This window comes from Rattus norvegicus, chromosome 15, assembly GCF_036323735.1.
Source record: "Rattus norvegicus strain BN/NHsdMcwi chromosome 15, GRCr8, whole genome shotgun sequence".
Classification (NCBI taxonomy): domain Eukaryota; kingdom Metazoa; phylum Chordata; class Mammalia; order Rodentia; family Muridae; genus Rattus; species Rattus norvegicus.
Window position 1 is genome coordinate 100,879,815 of NC_086033.1, and position 19,734 is coordinate 100,899,548.

At 39.8% G+C, this 19,734-nt stretch overlaps 1 protein-coding gene and 1 pseudogene across 2 annotated transcripts in view; one reads left to right on the top strand and one right to left on the bottom strand.

The window, feature by feature from the left end:
- Gpc6 (glypican 6) overlaps positions 1-19,734 on the top strand; it is a 997,624-nt gene that overhangs the window by 442,400 nt on the left and 535,490 nt on the right. The gene's annotated exons all lie outside the window — the stretch shown is intronic.
- Positions 7,296-15,547, bottom strand: LOC108353029 (40S ribosomal protein S6 pseudogene; annotated as a pseudogene).

The following is a 19,734-nucleotide window of genomic DNA, read 5'->3' on the forward strand; positions in this document are numbered from 1 at the left end:
AGAGAGAAGGCCCAGCTCTTGGGAAGGGATTAGAGAAGGATTTCAGTTATTGTTATAGGATTTGAGCTGGGACAGTACAAAATAGTGGCAAATAACTGTCAGCAAGCCAACCAGAAGAAGGGAGACACCGTGGGTTTCAGGCAGTGTTGACGCATTAGCCCTAGGGCCTGAGCTTAACCTGAGTCTAGGCCTTAAGGTTTGGCTTATTTCCTTTTCATTTTGACACAACTAAGTGAGCGCTGGAACATGAGAGTGATCTCCGGATCACAGTTTCAAGTCGGCTCTTACAAAGCTCCCTGTTTTAACTCAGACCTGTTTCTCAAGGACTAGAGTAGTGGTGTAGAAACAAGGGTCCCAAGGAAAAGAATGAGCTCGTGGGTTGCTCAAGGACAAAGGATGGGTCTTAGAGGGTGAGAGTCCCCGCAGCTTGTGACTTTCTGAAGGACTGATGATGTAAATGAAAGCAAAAGAACAAGTTAGTGGCTAGAGAATGGGATGTTTCGAATTGAGTCTACGGAAAGCTAACTACTGGGAACAGAGACAAGGTCTAGTGTGTGGGAGCCCGAGGCACACGATGATGCCTCTCTGCGCCCGTGCCTCTCTGTTACTGTTTCTCTCTGTGTGAGAAAGAGAACCAGATCCACTGCTTTGAAAGTGTACTTTCTAATTGGGACCAGATTTGAAACTGACACGAGTCTACTGTGAACCCAATTATTTGACTGGAACACGTGTAAATGACACGCTAACATGCACATGCACTTGACAGTGAACTGAAACATCAGCCAAGCAGGTGATAAGACGTTAAAATTTAAACTCTGGGAAAATTAGGTCAGTCAGCCATAAAAAAAAACAAGATTTAATAAGTAGCAGATGACATTTTGTCCAACTCTATTAGATTTTGCAGTGCAAGAAAAATATAGGTTATTCAGATCAAGTGCTTACTATGCTGTGAAGGGCTGGGTGTTTTCTCTGCTTCAGGCTTGCAACATTTTCTACAAAATAAGGACATATGGCTACCAATGAGGTCATTCAGAACGTGCTCCCCTCAGCATGGACAGCAGTTTAGCTGGTGCACAGGCATACTAAGAAGTTGAATAACTATTTGTAAATGGTTTTTCTATTAGAGTAATATTTTACTATATTCATATACAAATGTCAAATACCTTATCTGTTCAAGGGATCTGTCGAACCTTGATGAAGAGTTTTCTTTGAGAATTTACTTAAGCCAATATAACTGGTTCGTTCTGGCTTAGATATCCGACGAAGTTACCATCTAAAAGTTTACTTGGTTTAAACTGGAGCAATGTGGTAAATACGTAAATATTATAGGTGTTATTTTGTAAAATTGTAGCCTTCGTGAAACCTCTGATTTACCAGTCTTTCAAATCAGAGCATTTATGTTATATGTGCACATGCAGGTTCACACACACACACACACACACACACACACACACACACACACACACACACACAGTGGTTAAACTCTTTTTTAAAAAAAGATTGACTTTAATTCTGGGTATCAAGAGATATGAACCTCCATGAAATACCTATCTTTTTTTTAAACCTATCCTTCACAACTAGATATTGTCTTCTGATGAGGGTTGTGCTGGACTTTAAGCAATGCTGTAACACTTAACGACAGTGAAGAGACCTGAACTGGTCTACAGTGCACTTCTTATTCCTGGCAGCTAGCAGTGAAGGATAACTAGGCACATGGCGGCATCTTGAACCTGGGGTCATGCCATTTGGTTTTCTACCTCCCTCTCTGATTCTGGTTCTTGAGTTAAATAAAACAAGAAAGAAATGCCCAGAGCTTTACAGATACACAACTCAAAGAATCTTATGTGTGATCCCTGGTTCTGTACACCAGTGCCCAAACATCAGAAATACACACTTTCAGCTTTAAGTTGCGTACTAGTTGTGTACTGTGTAGGTGCTATATTACGGTGTAGGAGGACGTGGATTGGAGACATCAGCCCTGCCTTAAAAGAATGACAGTGTAGTAAGAAAAATTCAAATTTCATAAGCTCCAGGCCTTATATATGTAATAGAGACATATTGTAGGAACAATTCCAAGAGAATAGAACACACAAGACCCTTCAATCATGGAGTTTATATTCTTATAACTTTATTTCTACCTCTTCTTATTGTTTACAACTTGCTTGAACCATTGTTTCAATCCATGCAGTTTAGAGATTGCTTTACCTGTGACAGGGAATGAAGAAGTGACTGACATATCTTCCAAAGAGCAGGGATCACCTGGGCTGTGCACTTTGAAAGAGAGCCAGCAGCAGCAAAAGCAGCAGCTTTTAAACCAAGAATGCTTATTCTGTATGACACCAAAGATGAGGAGGCAGGCTAACCTATCTTGGCAAGAAGTCTCTCAGAGAGAGCTAACTCAGGTTGTGGGTATCAGAGAGGTGGAATCATCATTGATGCTCCCTGCACAGGCTGTCAACACCCATGCATGGACCAGGGGAAGGCCTCGCCATTTCTGTAAGTCTGAGGCACTGAGGTCCTTGACTTGGCTGTGCTCACACCAATACTACACATCTATTCAGAACTCCATCTGTTTCCCACAGACTATCGTTCCAGCTTTGTAAGTGATGTTGGATGCATACTTCATCTGTGGATATCAATTAAGACTTTAAAAGGAAGGTTTGGAGAGCACAATCCTTAAGAAGGATGCCTTACACTATTGCAAAATAACTCAAGTAATAACTTCTATTCATATCTACTGTTGTATCATCATGTCTTTAATAAAAAGTATGTGGCACCGAGCCTGATAAACTTACTGTATAATTAACCTCAGGCTGTAGGTTGTGTATAGGTTATGGGCAACCCTGAGACATGGAAACATGCTCTAGCTTCTCGGGAAAAAATGTAGAGCGATCTAACTGAAGACTTTTCCAACACAGACCTGAACATTTTGAGAAGCCTAGGACTGAAGAAGTCCTTAGATCTTGAGGGCATCTCATATAGTAGCCCAAAGAAAAGGCAAACCTGCCTTCTGAGTAGAGATCTGTGTGAACAACAGTATGTTGTCTGATGCCAGTGACCCATGACAGACATAAAGAGGGTTGCACATAACAGAACGCCTGCCAGGAAAGCATTTATGGTGAACTGGAATGGTACCAATCTCTACGAGAATGTGGCCTATAAAACTGATTATGTTTTTGCAAGTCATTCCATCTGTAAGCAATGTGCATGAAATATGTTTTGTTAAAATAAAGAAAATTGAATTCAAAGTGTGCAGTAAAAATTATCCTATCTGCAAGAACATCAACCTAGAAAATTGGATGTGGTGATTTCTCATATTTCAACATTTCTCAATATTATGGGGTAGTTCTTCTACTCGTGGATCAGCCTGCCAATGCTATGAATTTGTATTTCTTTTGAACTTTTAGTCTTTAGCAGACAGTGACAAGCAAGGATTTGTTGGTTGAATTTTATTCATTCATATTCAATTTACTTCGGGTCAGACCAAGGGAACTCCAAGTGTCATGATTATTTTAACATCACAGATAGATCAATAGAAGCTTAGGATCAGATTCTGAAAAGGTCTGAGAAAATTATCAGTCTTTGTTTGAGAAGATGGTTTGCCTCCTAAATTCAGCCTGGTTGACTTCACAGAACTAAGTAACTACAAGGACCTTAATCAGTTATCACTGGTCTAGATCTGCCTGTCCATCATGTGATCCATTGGGAGCTCAGTATTGTTTGCCTAACTTTTAAACTAACTGTTACCAGTAAAATGTAAAGACTATAGTTCAAAACAAAAGAAGAAAACATAGTTTATTTTGGAAGTTACTGCCTTCCTAAAAAATATACTGAAAATCCCTATGTGTTTGCTGCTTGTGGTAGTGATAGGCAGTCAGGGTTCGACCACTCCTCATGTGGTGCCTTTTGCTCTGGTCTGAAGCCACACACTGCTGGGATGCCAGCCTTCATTTGTAAGATGACATCCCCAGATGCTCCCACTCTCCTGTCCTCTAGAGACATCTTAGTCCCATTCTGTAACCAGTTCTTTACATTCCTGAAAATTTCACAAGGGCCAATTCCTTGATGAAAGATTTCCCTGTCCAACCAAGTTAAAAAGAGAGAGAACTTGAAGGAAGAATCAAACAGAAAAAGGTGGATGGTCTATGCTTGTGTATTTTATTTGAGAATTCAATTCAGGATTCTTATAAAGTTTGCAAACATAGAAACAATAAAAATCAGAAAGAAACAGAGAACATAAAGAAACAAAGATAAAGTCCTTATCTTCCATTCCAACCTAAACACTTTGGCTTCCTTTCTTGGAGCTCATGCAAGCGTTCTAATGAGTTCGTGTTAGTGTCCTTAACACTTATGCAAATAATAATGTGTCTTCATTTTACTTTGTGTTCTGCCTTTTCTTCAGATTTTCAGTGGCAGAGGAAGTAAATAAGACACTTCTCTCATCCCCGCTAATGGGAAGCATTTCCCCTTCTGACTGGGTATTTAGTAGAATTGATGTGTTTTGATTCTAAATACACACTGTAAACGAAACAGTAACATGCATTTATCATCTAAGCGTTCTGGGCTTTCTTCCATCATCCTGTTCGTACAAATAAAGGAAACTTTATTTGTGTTCTGTTTCTTTGTCTCCTGGTTTGCTGTGTTTTCTAATTACCTGGGATATCTGTATGGCCTCATGTACGGTCAGGTGCTCAGACAGTTCCAACAAACAGAGCAACTATGCTTACTTTTCAAAATCAAATGGACGTGTGATAACGTTAGATAATTCTTTACAAAAGGAAGAAAAGGTAGCATGAAAAAGAGTAAAGCTGACTGACAGAGCAGTGTGTGTTTATATATATTTTATTTTATATTTAATATAGTATATTATTACCATGTAATATATAATATATTTATGTGTTTTATATAATTAATATAATATATTATATATGATATGTATATTAAGGTGGGGAACTTATAAATGATTCCTAAAATCAAAGCAAACGTTATTCAGGAAGAGCCACAGACAGCATGTCCCCATTTGTGTGAACAGATAAATGAATGTACAAGAAGAAAAACTAATGGTTTCCTGAGGCTCAGAGTGTGAGTGGTGATAACACTAAGAGAGTCCCAGTGACTCTTCATGAGCATGGGCTACTTTAAAGGGAAGATCATTTGAAACATGGATGGTGGTGTTGCTTTCATATCATAAGCAGCTAGGATAGATGGATATGTAGACATCATTGACTTGTACCATTCAGGCAGGTGATATCTCCCCATATAATTAATAAAGCTGTTGATAAACCCAAGTATAATACTTTCAAAAGGAGCAAGTTAAGAGCAGTCTTTTATTAGGTTCTGGGTCTCCTAGAAGCAACTTAAGAAAATGAGGCTCTCCTAAGTTATAGCCAATAGATTTAAAAGTTGTGACTCATTACCCTCCTTTTCTAGAAAATGCGTGTACAAGTAAAAAGTGTCACACATGTTGATAACCAAAAGTTATGCGGGAGGTAAAGAATAAGAATCAGTCTTAAGTATGTCTAGCATCATGGAGACTTTCTGATTTAAATGCTTTGAGATTGTGTTTCTTGGATAACTTCATTGTAAGATCTAAGCTTCGTTTTCTGGCATTTCACCTGTCAGTCCTGAATCCTAGACTGCCCCCCAGAGCCTTTCAATTTTAGAGTTTCAGTTTTATACTATGTAACTAAATAAACTCACATGCCATCCGTTGACTTTTCCCCTTGACTATTAGTCCTCAGTGAGGTGAATTCATTCACTTTCCAAATCAGCTTCATTTAACATTTCTAATGCATTGGTCATAGGGCTCGCCTGCCAAACGTCTGTGGACGGTGATCGAAGAGTTCAGGCCCTTTCAGCATCTTTCCTTTCCCAAGTTTGATGATCAAGGACTGCGGATGACATCTTACCACTGTGCTCTTGCAGTGCCTGGACTAAAACCCTCTGGGGCTTTTCCAATTAATGGCTGAATGGCGTTTCCCATCACTGATATCTGAGCTCACTGTACCCTAAGAAAGAACCCTCTCTTCTCTCCTATCCTAATAACCCTAGCAGAGGGCCAATGCACACATTAGCTGCTGACGGGATACTTTGGAAAATAATATGAACATTTTATGAAATCATCATTTTTTCCATTTAACTCTAATACACAAGATTTATTATTACTATTATTATTAATAAAATTATAGTCATAGAAATTAATAGGGCAATAGGATCAAGAGAAAAGTCAAAGTCATAAATATGGGCTAAGAGCTGATGGGATTTCATAATAACAAAATAAAGGCCACAGGAAGAGTTAGGACATCCCTATCAAAAGTATCCTTGTCGATGCTTTGAGTAAAGAGAATGATTTCATAATGATAAATGTTAAGGTTTTAAAAAACTAATGTTTAGCACAGGACTGGTTCATAACCTTTGCTCCTCTGTATTCTAAAACAAACTATAGACATATTCTGTCAGTGAGACACCCTTCAGCGAAATGGTACATCTGTATCCTACTTCCAAAAGAATGGAGGACCCTGAACATAGCTTAGTTTATAAAAGCACTTGTCATTAAACCTAAAGATCTGAGTTCAGTTCCTGAGAACAACACAGGAAGGAAAGAGTGAACACCTAAAAGTTGTTTTCTAACCTTCAAACACACACCATGGGGCATGTGGAGTGCACTCACATATATGCACACAAATAAATAAATAAACAGTGGATGGATGGAAGGATGGATGGATGGATAGAAAGATAGATAGGTAGGTAGGTAAATAGATAGAGAGATAGAGAGATAGAGAGATAGAGAGATAGATAGATGATAAAGAATTAGTGGCAAATAATAAATTGAAAATTTGAAGAAATATATAAAAACAATATGGAGGATCAGAAAAATTGCAAAGTGTTACATTTCTTACAATGTAGCCCCATTTTATTAGGCTACCATATGCTACATTGTAATATTAGGGTATAAGGTGAACTATGTAACCTGGTGTCAGGTATTTCTTGTGTGCTCTAGATACAATAGATAAAAACTTTTTGTGATTGGTGATTCTCCATTATGTTTCTTTATTTAGTATGTGTGTTTGCATCAATTGAAAAGAGGAAACATTATTATTACATTTCCTGTCTTTGATATTAGTTTTGTGTTGAAATACATCTTATCTACCAATTAAATTTGTTTCAGCGGCTGAGCGGCTAGTTTCAACTTAATTCTCTCATTTCTTCCTTTTTTGTTCAAGCAAAGTGCCATTTAATTTATGGCCTCCTTTTTTCCCTTTTAGCCTAAGCTTCTTAGAAAATAGCTTCTTGGGGCTGGGGATTTAGCTCAGTGGTAGAGCGCTTACCTAGGAAGCGCAAGGCCCTGGGTTCGGTCCCCAGCTCTGGAAAAAAAAAAAAAAAAAAAGAACCAGAAAATAGCTTCTTAGACTGTAAGTCCTCATTTAGCCCTTCTTAGTCCTGTGGATTCTGGCTGAGGGATTTGAATCTTGACAGTCATTCACCAGCTATTCCTGTAGGTCATCCTATTCCAGTTCTTCAGCCATATCAATTTTCTTCAAAAGAGCTTATCAATGTGTTTTTATAGGCGTTCAGGTATTGGAGCAGCCATATATTTTTTAATCAGAGTCAGTTTCTTAGAACAGCACAGAATTCATAAGCACTCTCGCACCTGTAGAATCACTTAGAAGCTACTTGAGGCTGAAGGTGGGTCCTGAGTGTTCCCTCGGTTGTCATCAGACTGCATTTTACAGTCTGGCTAGGGAGTCTCTGTCCCAGCGTGAATCCAGGGATTACATGTGTTACACAGTGGCACCATCTTATTCTTGCGTCTCTTCACTTGGTAAGGTTTTTAATTTAGGTAAATATTAATATGGGCTCTGTTTAAATTTCAGTTGTTAGTGTTAGGATCCTTGGCTAACAGGGGATACTGCCAACTGATAAAATATTAATTCTATTACTTTGTATGCAGATATCTGAAAACCAGAAGCAATTACCCCAACTCTAATTGCTTCATAGATGAATACAATTATGATGTTACACTCATTCTGTCTGTATTCTCAGTATAAAATAACATCCACACAAGACAGTCAGAAATTTCATTTAAAAGTAAACCTTACCAATGTGAAATATATTAAGGCAATAAACCAAGAGATTAAACTTTCATAAACAGTAAGAGCTCATTGTTTTGTAAATGAGTGTGTAATAATATCTGAGCCACTCAAATGAAACCGTAAAACTGACTGGGAGCCTCACTTTTTTTTCAGCAAACTTTTGATTTATCTTTTTAATCTGTTCTTAGCATTGTCTAGCAATTAAACACTGGAAATGGGCCTGCATCTTCTTGCTACATCACTCTTCTCTCATTTCACTTCTGTCATTTCTTTTATAATGACAAGCAATTTAGGGGAACCAGAAACAATTAGGCTGTAAGTAGTGCCTGCTGTTACAGGTGTTTCCTGCTAATGAATAAAAATGACGGGGATTATAGAGAAGGTGAGATTTAAGGAAAGCTCTCTTTGGGGGGTTTGAAGATTTAAAGATCTGAGGGCAACATTTGGAAAGTTAAGCAGAGATTCCCCAAGACATAGTTACATCAAAGTAATTTGAAAGATGGGAAGGTAGCTGCCAAAGAATTCTTACCTACAGTCTGGACGACTGAAGTCACCCTTTAAGGACAATGGTTCTCTGTGCATTGCGACTCTGTGCAAAGTGTGTTAGAACGCTATGATGGGCCGCACCCTGGAACTACAGACCCAGTGGACCTGCAACAAAGACAATAGTCTGGATTTGCTCAGGTCTTGGGTTATGTGGCTGTGACAGACTCAGAGGCCACACTTCTGAGAATCACTAGACTCATAGAAAGAAATAGCTTTTCTTCTCTTTCTGTGTCCTCCCCCATGGGAAGAACTGAGGATGTTTGCCAAGAAACTCCCAATGTCATGTTCTGTGTCACTAGCACATGAAAAGTAACAGGTAGTTGTAGACTTGTTTGTGATGAACAAAACACAGGTGTCATCTAAGGTTGAGCTCCACCAGAAATCCCCCTCTTATTCAGGGCTGTGTGCTCTCTTCTACTGAAGAGAGTCCATCTGAAATATGGTCTGGGACATTGTCCTTTCCTTAAGGTGGAAAGTCTAAGGAACTGTGAGTGTATTCTGAAATCAGTAACTGACTTGCTGTAGAGCAGTTGAGGTAATCAGACACCACCATAGTCATTAAAAATAAATCTGCTGCTTAGACTTCACTCTCCAAAGTCACCAAGCAGGACAGCAGAGTCGCCATAATCTTTAAGCTTTGCAGGAACAACTTCAAAGAGTGGTGTCCACCCAACGGGGGTCTGTTACCACTAACGACTCCCTGAAATGACTTGGATAGCAGAGTTTCCAGTACATATTGTCAGTGTCACTGATGAGCGTAAGTGCCAGGCGCTCTGCCTGGATTTCACCATAAACATGTTTACTAGGAAATTCAGATCACTAAACACAGTACTTGGAAACAAATTCTTGCTCTAAAACCTATGAGAATGTATATCTTTTTGACGATTGTTGACTGAGTCCCTTTATATATGTAAGACATGTTCTTAGGGCTTAAGATATATCAATGCAAAATTCAAAAATGGCTGCCCTGTTGAGCTTTGGGTTAGGTAAAGGGGTAGAATTAATGGCACCAGTCAATGGTAAAATTCTGTGTGGGGAAAAATGGAAGTGAGTTCTGTTAGGCCATTGTAATCACTCAGAGGAAAGATTCTGGCATCTAGTAGCTCTAGAGCTAATAGAGTATATTGCAAGTATTAATATCAGTTTCTGTAGAACAGGGCTCTGGTCAAAGTAAAACTGAAAATGTGTTTGGAGTGTTCAGTATAGTGGCATTTTGTTTTCTTTTGTTTTTTGTTATTGTTGTTTTGGTTTGGTTTTGGTTCTTTTTTTCAAGACTTTCTTTTTATTGGATATTTTCTTTATTTACATTTCAAATGTTATCCTCTTTCCCAGTTTCCCCTCTGGCAACACCCTAGTCCATCCCCTTTCCCCTGCTTCTTTGAGGGTACTCCCTACCCACTCACCCAATCACTCCCTCCCTCCTCCCCACTCTGGCATTTCCCTACATTGGGACATCTAGCCTTCACAGGACCTCTCCTCCCATTGATGCCCCAAAAGGCCATCCTCTGCTACATATGCAGCTGAAGCCATGGGTCACTCCATATGCACTCTTTGGTTGAAGGTTTAGTCCCTGGGAGCTCTGGGCTGTCTGGTTAGTTGATACTGTTGTTCTTCCTATGGGGTTGCAAACCCCTTCAGCTCCTTCAGTGCTTTCTCTAACTCCTTCAATGAGGACCCCATTCTCAGTCCAGTGGTTGGCTGCGAGCATCCTCCTCTGTATTTGTCAGGCTCTGGCAGAGCCTCTCAGGTAGCAGCTATTTCAGGCTCTTGTCAGCATGTACTTCTTGGCATCCCCAGTAGTGTCTGTGTTTGGTGACTGTATATGGGATGGTCCCTCACATTTTAAACAACTATGCCAAGACTTCCCTCTGTTTACCTTCCTCATTCCTAACTTTGCTGGATTCTCATCTGAGTCAGAAGTACTGTGCCAAAATCCAGTAAACTTCTAGAATCAGTGGGTACATGCACCTCCATATTTAATGCTGTCTTTAAAGAAGACATGGTTATAAGATATGATTTGGTTTTGTTTTCATTTAATTAAGATGTATCTTAAGTTCACTTTGCATATAAGGCTCTTGTTTCAAACTTTAGAACTTGAAGGGCCTTGATGGGCAATGGGGGTGTGTTTGGCTCTCACCATCGTTGAGATGGGAATGAGTGTTTAATAGCATTGACAGGCAATGCTTCCATGGATACTGTCCAAACAGAAGGTACTTCTCTTATTCCCAACAATTCTCTCAGTTTACTGGATGAATCTACAATGTTTGCTTATGTATCCAACAACACTACATGACTGGTACCTGTCCCCAGTTCTGTTGCCCCCTGTTTACAAGCTCATGACTGTTACCATGCTCATGGTCCTGTGGACAGTCTACATGCCATAGCAACTTCATTCTCTTTGTTGTTATGGATTCAAAACTGTTCTTCCCCATAGTCTTTGTGTAGTTCATAGTGACACCCTCATCTCCATAAGCTTCCAGCCTCCATCTTTCTCTCCTGCAAGGTCCCTTTCATACCCAAGACCCAAGGGAAATGCAGTTCTGATTATGTCTCTGAGAAACTAAGAATCACTTGACTTTTCACGTGTCCTTTGATTTTTCCTTTAGTGTATCCATGAGGATAAAGAAGCGTGGACACTCTGCTGACTTCTTCAAGTCCTTCTTCTCCATCTTCTCCATGAATATCACCTTCTGCCCATGACCAACTAATATTTCACTCATGTTCAACCGAACTCAACTTCTGTTTTATCTTAGCAAACAGGACTGAACATGTCTCTTTGTTTTCTGGAAGCAGAGGAAATTTAATGTAAGAATAGCTTCAAATGATTGAGAGACTTTTATGACTCTGATTCCCAAATGACACACAAAGTCCATCTTCTATTTTCCTATGTCACTTCTCGGTCACTTTCCCAAGTAAGTCCAGCATCTCCACACATGGATTGCAGGTTATCCAGATTCCCACACAAATACAAACAAGATAGTAGATATTCAAGCATAATTGACCTGTGATGCTTCAGTCCTGCCCCTCAGGTATTCAGACAGTCTCTATTTGAACATGACTATTGTCTGGTATGTTTTAAGGAAGTGGATTTCTAGTGTGATTCATTTTAAAATGCCGACATTAGGAGGTTGGAGGACCTTGTGCAGGAATTAGACTGGGGGATACATTGTTACTGTTCTACCATTCAGGAAATGCACTGAACTCAAACCAAATAAAAAGACACAGAGGAAAAGTGACAGATCTCATTCAAATACTTAAAGCCAAGGAAATGAGAGCTTCATATCCATGGTCATGTGCTTAGCATATTAAGGACCACTTTGCCTTGACGGGAAGGGAAGCCCAGGCAGATCTGTGGGTCTGCACAAACCTCCTAGAAGGACATATAGCAAAGGCTGGATGGAGACTTTTAACCTTCTCATTTATCCCTCGTGATTTTAACAAGAAGACTAAATGCAACTGCAGAGATGGCTCCATGCTTCAGAGTGTGTTTGGTTCCCTCTCGGGTTGGCTCACACATGCCTGTAATAACAGTTTCAAGGTGATCTACCTCCTCTGACTGCTACAGGTCCCTGTACACTCTCTCATGCCCACCCCGATAGAGACACTAATAATAAAATGACTTTGTTTTAAATGAAGCCCGTGGCAAATAGCCCATTGGTCTACTTCTACCTATTTTCACATCTCTGAGCTTCACTTCGGGGGCCATAATCAAAATGGTTCAGAAAAAAATGCCCTCTCCTACCTCAGCAGGGAAGATTTATGCCTTTGACTTTGAAGTCAACAACTGTGTAGCCTTTAAAACCAAATCAAATGCAACATCAAATTACCTTGTATTCATTTAAGTGAGTTTTCAGATTTATGGCAGATGGGCACAGATCCAGACAGCTAGGGAAAGGACAGTCACTGCAGACGTCTGCATGGAAGGAATGTGTAGTAAATACTTGGGAATTAATTATGTGTAAGGTTAAGGCCCATTTCTGAAAAGAGTTGGGGGCAATTTATCCTGCAATCAGTTTGCAAGCTCTCCCAGTGTTACAAAGCTGTAGGTGGCTTGGGCGTGGCCAAGCAAAACTGATTTCCTTTCTCACTGTGACTGATCCTTCAGACTGGCAGAATCCACTGCTTACTGCACACCCTGACCTTTGCATAATCACCAGTGCTTTCTCACATGGTCATTGACAAGCCTGTAAAAAATAGTGTGTGTGGAATGGTAATCAGGCAAATATTGACCTGACTCAGGAAATGCTCTTGGAGTTAGTGAATGGTATAAGGACCAATTTGTGGTTATTTGCAGGTTTCCCATAACTTTGTGGATCTCAACTATCTTTTCAATAAGGGGTTTTATGACAAAAAGGGGAACATATTCATTGAGAATGGAAGCAAAATTTAGTGTTGTAGGATCTTAAATGGATTTTCAAAAGGGATCTTTAGAACCCAACGTAAATTGCAAGAAGTATAAAAGTAACCTAAATTAATTGAAAAAAAAAATGAGTTTCTGGGTGAGAAATGGTTTGTTTTATTTGTTTTGTTTTGGTTTGATTTTAAGACAAGAATACAAACATTCTAAATATGATAAATGTAAAATGCTAAAATAAAAGCATTGTGTGGTATTTTGTGATCAGAGTGTTAACCACACGCGCCCCATCTCTCCACCAAGCCATACTTGCTATTGCAAGGAAAGGTATCAGAGATGTCTAGGCTGACCCTGGTACCTGCAATTGTCAATAAAACATCTATTTAATCATGGCTAAAAATAATAGTACATTCATTGAAACAACACTACACTGATGTCTCCATTACTGACAGACCCTAAGCAGATAGATCTGAGAGCTTCCCAGTTGCCCATCTAGAGAGGGAGTGTAACAGATCAATGGGCATCTAGAGATTGATCAACTCAGGACAGAACAAAGTTGCATAATATTTTGCTTATCTTAAATTTGATTATATTTTAACATTTCTACCTGGAGTCACTTTTGAGTAATATCCTGGACCCAAGTATGCCATCTTACGAGTATTTTCTTATACACAATCTTCTTTTCCTTCCCTCTTTTCTCCTTTTATTAAATATAGATGGTTTGCTCATATGATAGACCCTGTTTCCAGTTTCCCTTTCCTCTGCTCAGCCCAGTTCTCCCCCACCTCCCTCCCGTCCACATCCTCTCCCTTTATCTCATTAGAAAGAAGAAGCTTCTAAGAGATGATGACAAAATAAAATATACAAGGATTAAAAAAAAAAAACAAAAACCACATACAAAAATCAAGTTTGGCCAAGTAACCCAACAAAAGGAAAAGAGCCCCAAGAGAAGGCACAAGGATCAGACAGCCACTTGTGCTCACACTCAGGAGTCCAGTAAACATGTTAAAGTGGATGCTATAACAGACACAGAGGATGTGGTGTAGACCCATGCGGGCCCTGTGCCTGCTGCTCCAGCCTTTACTCTGGTGATTTAGAGAGACTTCTCCACATGTCCTCTACTTCCCCTGGCTTAGACTCTTTCTGCCTCTTTTCAGCAGGGCTTCCTGAGCTCTGAGGAGAGAACGCTGATGGACATATCCCATTTAGAGTGAACCAAGGTCTCTCTTTCTGGGTATTGTTGGGTGACTCTCCTTATTTGTTCCCGACTGAGCCAAGGCTTTAATCAGTGCTCAAGCCTTTAATCCTAGCACTTGGGAAGCAGATACAGTTGGATCTCTGAATTCGAGGCCAGCCTTGTCTACAGAGAGAGTTTCATGACAGCCAGAGTTACATTGAGAAACTCTGTCTCAAAAATAAATAAGTTAATAAAAATAGCCCTCCACATACTCTTTTTAAAAGTTAGGCCATGTGTGCAGGCTTGTGAGTGGCAATGAAAGAAGCTGGAAATAATGGCAGACAAATAGTTTGTGCCCTTCATTGCGAAAACCTTCATCAGCAGATTTTTGCCTTGATCCTGCATCCTTGTGCGGCACCGACTTTTTGACTTGTCATGATCCAATATAATTTGACATAGTTCCAGAAGAATCTTAAGTTAATATCAACATAGAATTTCTTAAAACTCTCCTTAGCTCCTGTATTTGATTTTCTGAAGTCACTGATTCAAGTAAAATTTCTTTTTTTCTTTTTCTTTTTCTCTTTTTTGAGATCCAATGTCTGATTATTTGTTACTGCTAGAGACTTATTTTTGACTGGACTCAGACCTAGAAGTAGACGCTCTTAGCAGCAACAGTCTAAGTCTCTTGCCGATCTGTTCCTGGCGGTTTTCTTTGGCCTCCTTCATTCTCTTGGCCAAAAGTTTAGCATCGTTTGCAGCCTCCTCCTTGTTTTTCTTAGTGCGTTGCTTTCCAGAGCAATACGTCAGCGTTTGTGACGCAGGACATGTGGAGTAACAAGAGGCTGACTCTTGGGTGCTTTGGTCTTGGTCTTCTTACCTTCCGTGTTTAAGGGCTTTCTGATAACATAGTGGCCGACATCATCTTCTGTGGAGAGCTTAAAAAGCTTTCAGATTCTACCAGCTCTTTTAGACGAGGCACAGTAGTATCTCTCAGTCCAGAATATCACTCTCTCCTTTTATTATCATTGTTTTTTATAAACCAAGTTTAGAACACTTAGATTGGCATCCACAATGCATCCGCGAACAGACTTGCGCTTCCTCTCCCATGTTCTCCTTGGTCTGTAACAAGAATGCCCCTTACTCAACAGCAGGCACACTCAACCATGGGTCAAAACTCCTTGCTTCATGGGAAAACCTCGCTTGTCGTTCCCACCGCTGATCCGGACCGCGTAACCCTTCCTTCCACTCTTCACCAAGAGCATCAGCAGCTACTACTGTGGCCATGCACTTCTCACAGAACTTAGGAAGCTTGCGTCCATCATCCACTTCAGCGAGTTTCTGACAGCCAGGGGCAGGGACGGAGATATTCACCTTCATCTTGACATAGCCAACAGCTTAGGAGGTGTCAAGTTTGTGTTTTGTTTCTAGAGAGTGTCTTTCTGTGGTGCATAGGCTGGCCTTAGGCTCATGTTCCTCACAGTCCAGCCTGCAATTATAGGTGTCTGTTGTTATGCCTGCATTTAAAGTTGCCTAGCACTCTTCAAATATATAGTTTTGGGTCATAACACAAATGATTATACTAACTCCTTGATGTTTTCAACCTGGTCAGATGTGATTTACCTGTTGGACATACTTATCCTAAGTTTAAAACACTGACCAGTAGAGTTCAGCCACACATACTAAAATTAAGCTATTCTCACCTTTTCCCACGGCGACGTTGGAGCTGCATACTGTGGGATCCCTGTAATCTGACATCTCAGGCACACTGCACCAGGATCTAACTGGGAAAGACACAAAATATGCTTTGGCAAATGATCCGTCAACTGACCCGTGAACAAAAGCGAGATTGGGTTGCCCTTTGAAATAAACCCATTTGAATTTTATTCTCTTCAGGGCACCTTGTGTTTCTAATCTTGTGAAAGGTTAGTATTCTATCCCTCAGAGCAAGACTGGAGAGGGAGGAGACGTCTGCTCTGGACGATAATCTCCTGCATGGTTGGAGTTGGAAGAGGAAGATGAACCATCCGCATGCCCAAATGGAGGGGAGTGTGCAGGGACCAGGTCACATTCATCAGGACAGAGTCCCTGTCAGTTTAACCAAAACAACCAAATCCAGCACACTGCCCTTTGAAGGAAACTTTGCAGGGATTTAAAAAGAATTCCTCCGCAAGCAGAACTTCCTTAATTCTTTCACACAGATTAAATTTTCTTCTTGAAAGTCATGCTGATTGTTTTTCTTATAACACTCCATTGAGGAGAGTTAAAAGGTGTGGCACGTTACTGTGTAAGCTAGGCTTAAATAATAGTGAACAAAATATCAACTAAGAGGAAACAATGAAACTCAAGTAGTTTCCTTGAGTTTCCTTTTATTTATAATCTACATAACCCCCTAAATGAAATACATAATGAAGTATATTCCTACACTAAAAATTTACCACTATATTAAATTCCACCTGTCTCTCCTTTGGATTTAATTTGACTTAAACAGAATGAAAAAGTAAGATACATATATTCAGTACTGAGAAACTACCTGAGAGCTCATTAATTGCCTCTTTATCTGTATTAATTCTTTAATTTTATGCATGCATACAATGTATTTTCATCAGATTAGTTCTTAAAGAGGATTATTTCTAATATTTTAATATAATTGATTATATAGAGAAAAGAGCCATCATCCAAACACAAATACCATGTTTGTTTGTTTGTCTCTTGAGGTACCTTGGTAGTGGCCATCCAACCTAGGGCTTCTCACACACTGGACAAACACTTTATCACAGACCTATAATTTCCAATCAGATTTGATGTTTTCAAAGAACATAAGGCCATAACTCTGTACAAACTATAGGCAAGTTAATAAGGCTGAGTGGAAAAAGAAATAGTCTTCCCAAAGGAACATCACAGCAATTGGTTATCTGACACCAAATAATCAGTTCCAAAAATATAGGTAAACGTAGCAGTATACAGACTGAGCAGTTTCTGCTTACTCATTTATGAATATATATGCATACACATGTCCACACATGTATATAGCAGCAACTAATGAAAATGGACGCCATGAATTTGAAAGAGGGCAGGAAGGGTGTATTTGGGAGGGTTTGAAGAGAGGAAAAGATAGGGGCAGATGACGTTATTACATTATCAAAAATAGAAATAGCAATTTTAAAAGTACTGTAAGAAAATCTGTAAATTTCTGCCAGAGCAAATTTAAAGCCTATTTAGGTCAACCCAAAACCAGTTCACTTGTGGTTGGTTGGCTCTTCTATAATACCTTATGTCTTACAGACCATAATTCAGATCTTTATGGTTTCTGTCTTCATCAAATGTTTGACACTTACCTTTGGGTTGAGACATCTGTGTGCATTAGGCTGGTCACTTGATGCCGATGACACTAAAGATTACAGAACAGAGTTGGGTCTGTGCTCCCTCCAAGTCCTACCCAACAGATTCAATGGGTACGTAAGTGAGGAGAATGGAAGGCGTTGACTTTTCTCTCTTTTGATGCCAACTGCTGGTTTTGTGAACATCATTATAATTAGTCACTCTGTTCACTGAATGTCTACCAGAAGAAAATAAGCAAGAATTTCAGGTTTATAGGCATTTGTATCTAAGACTTTTATTTGGGCTGACTGCATATTAATGAATGTTGGAGTTGTATTGGCTTGTGGTAGCCTCAATTTGAGAACCTTCACTGGGGAAAGCAAACTAGTGTGGTGAAAACTGTTACAGTTGACCGTGTATGATTTCCTTCCTTTACACCTCTGTTGGAAAGTAAATTTCTCAGCCTCCTACTACTCCTAGTTTCAGATGGACCTGAACTGAAAGAGTATCATACAATTTTAGCTTTAAGTTAAAACACTTTGGTGCGATTATTCATGCATCCTTGAGCCTGCACAGCTCGTCCTTCCCCAGAGTCTTTAGCTTCTATTGTTTGTTTTCCAGGCTTAAATGTCGCCCTACTTACGCTGGGTCATGTGTTCTCTCTCCTCCTTGGCTATTAATCATCCCTGAGACTGTCAAGTCTTATTCTTCATTTCTTCACACTACATGTTCCTTTCTTCCCATGGTCTTGAATCAACCTGCCATCCAGTGATCAGTCAGTGAAGAGGGGGCTACCTGGGCTGTATGTGGCTGTGAGGAGTTACAGGTAAAAGAAAGGAGCACAACCTGTCATGGCCTCTTGGTATCCTGGGGCTCCTTCCTTGTGTGTGTGTGTGTGTGTGTGTGTGTGTGTGTGTGTGTGTGTGTGTGTAAATTACACATATGTTAGGAATAAACATATATTTCTAAATGCAATAATATAACCTGTTAGTCTAGGCAATATTACTTGTGTGTGTGTTATTAGGGCTGAACAGTTAGAACTGGATAACCAGTTGGTGTCCCTTTTTAATAATTTATGTGTATGTGGCCATGTCACCAGAGAGCATGCCACATATGTGTCACGGGCTGTGGGACTCAGAGAGAGCATCAGGTACCTTGAAGCTGGAGTTACAGGCAGTCAGAGCTGTCTGATGTGGGTGTTGGGAACTGAATTCTGGTCCTCTACTTGGAAAAGCAAGTCCCCTTGACCATGGTGCTACATCTCCATCCCTGTAAATTTGCATTTAAAGGAAAGTAGAAGTTGAAAACCTGTCTGAAGGCAATCGTGACAGATGATGAAGCAAGTTCAATGTCCTGTGTCCATAACCCCACTGGGATGACTTGAACAATGACTTTACCTCCATGTCCTGCTCTCAGTCTTACTGCTTTGACGATGGAGTCCTCCTCCACAGTGTTCAGTGAACACAGATCATCGAATGGACCACTCCACCTATAACTTCCACCTTCACTTGGAAATTCAATCACTTCTTTCAGTTGAAAAAAACAAACAGGAATAAATTTCAGTTGCCTTTAATATAGTTCTATTTTAGATGTGTGAAAGGTTAATCTAAGGCTGTGATTAATGCCTTCTTTAAGAGAAAAGTGAAACAGCCTTGTGGGCAGGACCTAAAGAGTATTTGTGGAGCAAAGTTAGAAGCATATAATGATGCAAAAGAACTGTGAATGTGTCTGCTGATTTCCTGCGGTGCCTAGAGGGACAGAGAAGTACTTGTCATGGCTCAGAACAGTTGTTTCCTTACAGCAGAAACTGTCAGCAAATTTCAAACTTAATTCATGACTGTGGGAATTAAGAGTTTGTCTATATCATCTAGAGAACACAGAAGCCCTAATCGGCCTTGCTTACTTTAAAGATGTCTGGGAAAAATAAGCTAGTTAGATATAAGCATCTATCCCCCCACTGTGGGAAAGCTCACTGAGTGTAGAAAGCTTTTCACCTCCTGAAATGTGAATTCTGGTCAACAGTTTCCTGCTTCTTTATCACAAATCTGCCCTTGTCAGATGGTCCTGCATTGCACACAAGATTCTGAAAAATTGTCTGCTATTAAATCTCGTCTGCTGACTTTACATTAATGGTAATAAATTGAGGGACTTTGCTGTAAGGTATTGACTAATTTTAATGAACACTTATGGTTGTAAACTGATGATTTATCTTTAAAGATGTCTTCATGGAAAAGTCTAGTCGATTA